The following is a 6,455-nucleotide window of genomic DNA, read 5'->3' on the forward strand; positions in this document are numbered from 1 at the left end:
TGAGCAACTTTCTGAGGGGGTTGACTGATAGGAGGGAGACCATGGAAGCTGTAAAACAGAACATCTTAAAGAGCCAGGACAAAGTGCGGAAGAGGGCAGGAGGACAACTGTGTGGTTGGAGACAAGGTGTTGGTGAAGAATGTGTGACAGGAGAACAGAAAGGGTGGAAAAATGGACCCAGACATGCTTGGTCTATTTACTGTTGTAAAAATTGAAGAAAATTGTTTTAATGTAGTTTCAAAGAAAGGAGAGAAAAAAACTATTAAATTTAATTCAGATCACTTGATAAAATAAGTAGAACCAGAGTCCCACATTCCCAAAAAAATGGATTCCATCAAACTCTCTCAGTCCTCCTCTTCCCAGGTTTCCTCCTCCTGCCTCTCTTCCTAGTTCCACTAAGGGTCTGTCAGCCCTAAACAGCACCTCCAACAATCCATGTTTTAAGGTACTTTCCTCACCTCGGCATACCGCTGGCCACTCAGTTGATAGCTCCAATGCACAGACTCAAGTGAACCCATCAGGCCATCAACCCCCCAGACACCTTTTAATGCGTCAGCAAATTCAGAAGAAAATGTTAAATATTAAGTGGTTTTATATTTATCCATGCCATAGCTCAGTATTTTACTTTGTGATCTCATGTGTTTCTTTTAGTAATAAATGAGATATGGGAGGAGGGCAAAAAACAGCAAGTGTTGTGGAGCAAAATGGGCCCTTACAAGTTGTTCACAAACAACATGATGGATCTGGCACTGGGCCCTTTTATTGTGGCCAGCCGAAGGCACACCTGTGCAATAATCATGCTGTCTAATCAGCATCTTGATATGCCACACCTGTGAGGTGGATGGATTATCTCGGCAAAGGAGAAGTGCTCACTAACACAGATTTAGACAGATTTGTGAACAATATTTGAGAGAAATTTTACATAAAAAAAGTCTTAGATCTTTGAGTTCAGCTCATGAAAAATGGGGGCAAAAACAAAAGTGTTGCGTTTATAATTTTGTTCAGTGTGTATGCATATGCTTAACTACTTTATCACTTGTGTCCACTCTTGTAGGAACATTGAGGGAGTTTTCAGTACTCGTTTTAACCAAAAAAAAAAAATAATAATTAAAAAAATTATCATTATTTTAAAGAAAATCTGCATATACACACACGTTGCAAAGAAACAAAATAAAAACCTTTATTAAATGCACTTACATTAGCCATCAGAAAGTAATTCCATTGAAAGGAATGTAGCAAAATAATTTGGGCTTGGTCTATGTGAAGCGACATGAAAACTCATTTTAACTTCCCTTAAATGGCACTGATATATTTGGAGCCACAACAGAGGAAACAACAGAGTCCAATAACGATACAAACATTTACATATAATGTGGAAAGCGTTTAAATCTGTTCTATAGAAAATACCATTTGACAAATCTGTCGCCGTTCAACATCTGCTGGAAATTCGTCCCAGTTGATCTATAACACCAGTAGAAACAGAGCTAGAAGGTGAGCATGGCCACTCACTCCAAACTCCTCAGTTTGCTATTTTAAACTAAGTCTTCACTCTATTGCATGTTGCTTTGTAGCTGGATAGGTGAAAGGCATAAGACTGTAGCTTCCTCCTCCAGATATTAGGATTGTTTAAGCAGGAAGATCCTGTGTGTTGCCATTCTCAAGAACACGACATGAAGAGGGATTTCTGCTTGTCTCACGAACCCTTCATGTTTTGACAAGACTTTAGTTCTTTATCTTTAGCTCTTTGGTGTATTCCTGGACAGTTTTCAGTGTGCACCCCTCCTGAGGTGGATTTATTTAGACTTATTTAGATTAAATAGCTGTCTTTGTGTACAAGGCTTTATCTGGTCTTGCACCAAAATACATCAGTGACCTTCTGATTCCTTACTCTCCTCAAAGAGCACTTAGGTCTAGTATTTAACTGTCCCACATTATTTTTCATATGATGCATGTTTCCTTTTATGCTTTTTATATACCGTGTTTTGTTGTACAGCACTTTGGCACAACTCTGTTGCTTTTAAATGTGCTATAGAAATAAATTTTGACTTGACATGACTAGGGTCCTCTACTCTCTGGGAAGATCAGCTCGTATGATCAGCCTTGAGTTCTACAGAAGTGACGGTATGACAGTTACTAACCAAGACAAACACAGGTCTCCTAAAAAAAAGTTAATCCAATCATTAAATGTAACATTTAATTGAAAATGATATAGCCTAATTTATAGTTACAAATTTTCATTTAATAAGAATGTTTTGTTCTTTATTTAGGATAAATCCAAGACCTTATTATCCCAGATTTCTGTTTGTTTGGAAAACATGCATCAGTTCTTAGGACAAAAAGAGGATTTATGCATACAAGTCTGCATAAAGCAGAGGTCCTCAACTCTGGACCTTGAGATCTACTTTCCTGCAGAGTTCAGCTCCAACACTAATCACACACACCTGTACAAGCTCATCGAGGTCTTCTTGAGGTATCAGCATCACCTGATGGGCTCATTCACTGCACATGTTGTGGAAAAGGCTGCCTGGAAATTAAATGCACATTTAAGTACAGCAGCAACTGTAAAGCACTTTGAATTACCATCGTGTATGAAATGTGCTATATAAATAAACTTAATCTAAACTTAAAATAAAGTAAAATCTTAATTTGTGTTCTGAAAAAGAATGAAGGTCTTACGGGTTTGGAACGACATGACGGTCAGTAATTAATGACAGAGTGTTTGGGTGAACTATCCCTTTAAAAGATAATGCCATCTCATAATGCCCATGCATATTTTTATGAATGTTTTCTTTCAATTCATTGAGAAAAAGAATGTCATCTTGAGATACCTTCATTCTGTTTGCTAATGTCCTTAGTCATGAATCGCATCTGAATAGCATCTGTTGGAGTGACAGGAGGAAGATCCTTGGCTGCAAGGTGATGACACAGACTGCTTTCTTTAGACTAATCAAGACGTGGAGATAAACACCACATTACTCCATCCCAAATCAGTTTGCACAGCAAAGGGTTCATTATCTTTTCCAACAATCACCTCTTGAGGAGCCATCGACCTAGGGCAATTGTAACCTATTAGCAGACCAATCTCACAATTTTAAATGGTGGTACTATATCCACAATAGTTAAAAGATTACTCCATTTCTTTGCAATTTCACAGGTAGGGTTGTGATCATGATTTACAGGTATGTGATCTCTGGTATAAGTAGGAGGGAGGTCAATAAAACTACCTGATTGATATGCTCGCACCTGCAACCCTGACTTTGCACTTGATTGTGTTTTAAGGCAGTGGTTCTCAAACTGGGGTACGCGTACACCTGGGGGTACTTGGTGTGACGGAGGGGGAACTTTTACATTCAAAATGCTGAACTTTGACATTCATTTAATTCTAACTCAACTTAAAGTAACATTAAAACCGAGCATGTATTTCTGACAAGCAAAAGGCTGCTTCTAGTATAAAAAACAGGAAAATGGGAGTGCTGTAAATGGTCAAATGACATTAAATTACCTCATCTTTTACGGTCAAAACTGACTGAACCACACAAGCAGTATGTGTATGATAGGTTGCCCACAGAGTATGCTGCTTTAGCTGTTCATTGTATCTTTAACCCTCTGGGGTCGACAAACGCGCCGACGCATTTTGGTGCATTTTTTTTTGAAAGCCCCTAAAGGAACTTAAATGACTTTTTCAGCATTTATACATACATACATACACACACACACACACACACACACACACAGACACACACACAAAACAAGTAGATAGAAGAAAATAATTTAGAAAGTTAGTGTTAGTGGGGTTTTTTTGTTTAGTTTTTTTTAAAGAAAACAAGTGGTTAGAAAACGAATAGGGAATGCAAGTGATAGAGAGTCAAGGTTTCTTTTTTTTTTTTATAAAAAGAAATCAAATAGATAAAATAGAATTAGAATAGGGAGTGCTACAGTTAGAGGGTCAAATAAAGATGGAAGAGATGTGTTTTTAGCCGTTTCTTGAAGATGCTCAGATTGAGTTGGGTAGGTCATTCCACCAGGGGGAAACAATTAATGAAAAAGTCCATGAACGTGATTGTGTGTCTTTGGGATAGCACAGTAATGCGTCGTTCACTTGCAGAACGCAAGCCTCTAGAGGGCACATAAGTCTGAAGTAGTGAATTAAGGCCAGTGGTGGTTTTGTAGGCAAATATCAATGCCTTGAATTTGATGAACAGAGGTGTGACGTGCATTCTTTTGAGCTCATTAAATTTTAATCTTGCTGCCACGTTCTGGATTAATTGTAAAGGTTTGATAGAACTGGCTGGAAGACCTGCTAAGAGATCATTGCAATAATCCAGTCTGGACAGAACAAGAGCTTGAACAAGGAGTTGTGTTGCATGTTTCGAAAGAAAGGCCCTGATATTCCTAATGTTGTATAAAGCAAATCTGCAGGACCGGGCAGTTTTAACAATGTGGTCTCAAATTCAAGTGATTATCAATCACAACTCCAAGGTCTCTGGCTGTTGTTGAAGGAGTTATGGTTAATGTGCCTAACTGGATGGTGAAATTGTGATGAAGTGATGGGTTTGTTGAAACCACAAGCAGTTCCATCTTTCAAGGTTGAGTTGAAGGTAATGGTCTTTCATCCAGCAAGAAATGTCTGTTAGACACTCTGAGATGCAAACAGCTATTTTCGGATCATCAGGATGGAATGAGAGGTAGAGTTGAGTGTCATCAGCATAGCAGTGATATGAAAAGCCATGTTTCTGAATGACAGAACCTAGTGATGCCATGTAGACAGAGAAGAGAAGAGGCCCAATAACTGAGCCCTGAGGCACCCCAGTAGTTAGATGTTGCGACTTGGACACCTCACCTCTCCAAGATACCTTGAAGGACCTATCTGAGGGGTAAGACTCAAACCAGTGGAGTGTGGTTACTGAGATGCCCTTCGCCAATAGGGTTGACAGGAGGATCTGGTGGTTAACAAAATCAAAAGCAGCGGACAGATCCAGCAAGATAAGTAAAGATAATTTGGAAGCCGCTCTTGCCGGTTCTCAGTTGAATGTCCACTTCTGAAACCAGACTGGTTGCTGTCCAGGAGGTTGTTCTGTGTAAGACAGAGACTTGGTTGAACATAACTCGTTCAAGTGTTTTTGCAATGAAAGGAAGAAGGGGAACTGGTCTGTAGCTCTCTAAAAGAGTTGGGTAAAGAGTGTTTTTTTAAGAAGTGGGGGTTATATGAGCCTGTTTAAATGTTAAGGGAAAAACAGTGTGAAGTGATGTCTTAATGATGTGAGTGAAACACTTGCTATAAAGAATGTAGTTTAATGATACATTTAAAGGTAACATAATTTATCATTAAATTATGTTCAACATAATTTCTTATGCTGAACATATGAGAAGATATTTTGAAGAATGCTGGTAATCAAACAGTTGATGCTCCCCGTTGGCTTTCATAGTATTTATTTCCCTAATACTATGGAAGTCAGTGGGGACCAACAGATGTTTGGTTCTTCAACATTCTTTAAAATATCTTCTTTTATGTTTAACATAACAAAGAAACTCACACAGGTTTGGAATGACATGAAGGTTTGAGTAAATGATGACAAAATGTTCTTTTTTTGGGTGAATTATACCTTTAATTATTTTTAGTTTTTATTTTATTTTTATAATTTCAACATTTTTGTTTGTACCTTGTTTTACAGTATGTGCACTTATAATGTACTTACCCAGGAAAGTTCTTAGTAATATTTAGTAACTACACAGACTTAACGTGCAGGTTTAGTACCTACTTATTACCCAGTTACTGTAATTACTATACTAAATTGATAGTATAGCAGAATAAAGTATGTATATGCAGAACAGGACTGTAAAACAAAGAACTACTGAGCTTTTAAGTATTGTTGTTACTTATTAATAAATAATACTGAATGAATTCATTTTGAGCAAACCTTGAACAATAAAGCATTACTAGTTCATTTAGCTGACCAACTTCCTCCTTTGGCTGATGATTTGTTATGATTTACTGAACCAATGTGTTCTAAATCTGCATTTCTCACCTTCCAGACCATTTGAGATGTTTCACTTATTAAAGCCCTGATTCCACTCATCAGCTTCTTGATGTGCTGAACAAGGAGACATGTAAAACCTTCTGGGAGGTGGATGCCGAGGTCTGGAGTTAGGAAACACTGTTCTGATTTACCGCACAGACAGAAGTGACAGCTTTGGCATTCTGCTTCAAACTGATTCTACCTGGGATAAAAGCACAACACGTTTGTGTGATTAGATTAGATTCAACTTTATTGTCATTGTGCAGAGTACAGTACAGAGCCAATGAAATACAGACGCATCTAACCAGAACAGCAAAACCTATTTGTATTCAAATATAAAATATTACTTCTGAAAGTTGCAATGAGCCTGGATTCACTCAAATAAGTGCATGTAAACATACTCAGTGATGATGGCTCATGGATCACTCTATGCTGGCA

This window comes from Barbus barbus (assembly GCF_936440315.1).
Source record: "Barbus barbus genome assembly, chromosome: 10".
Lineage (NCBI taxonomy): Eukaryota > Metazoa > Chordata > Actinopteri > Cypriniformes > Cyprinidae > Barbus > Barbus barbus.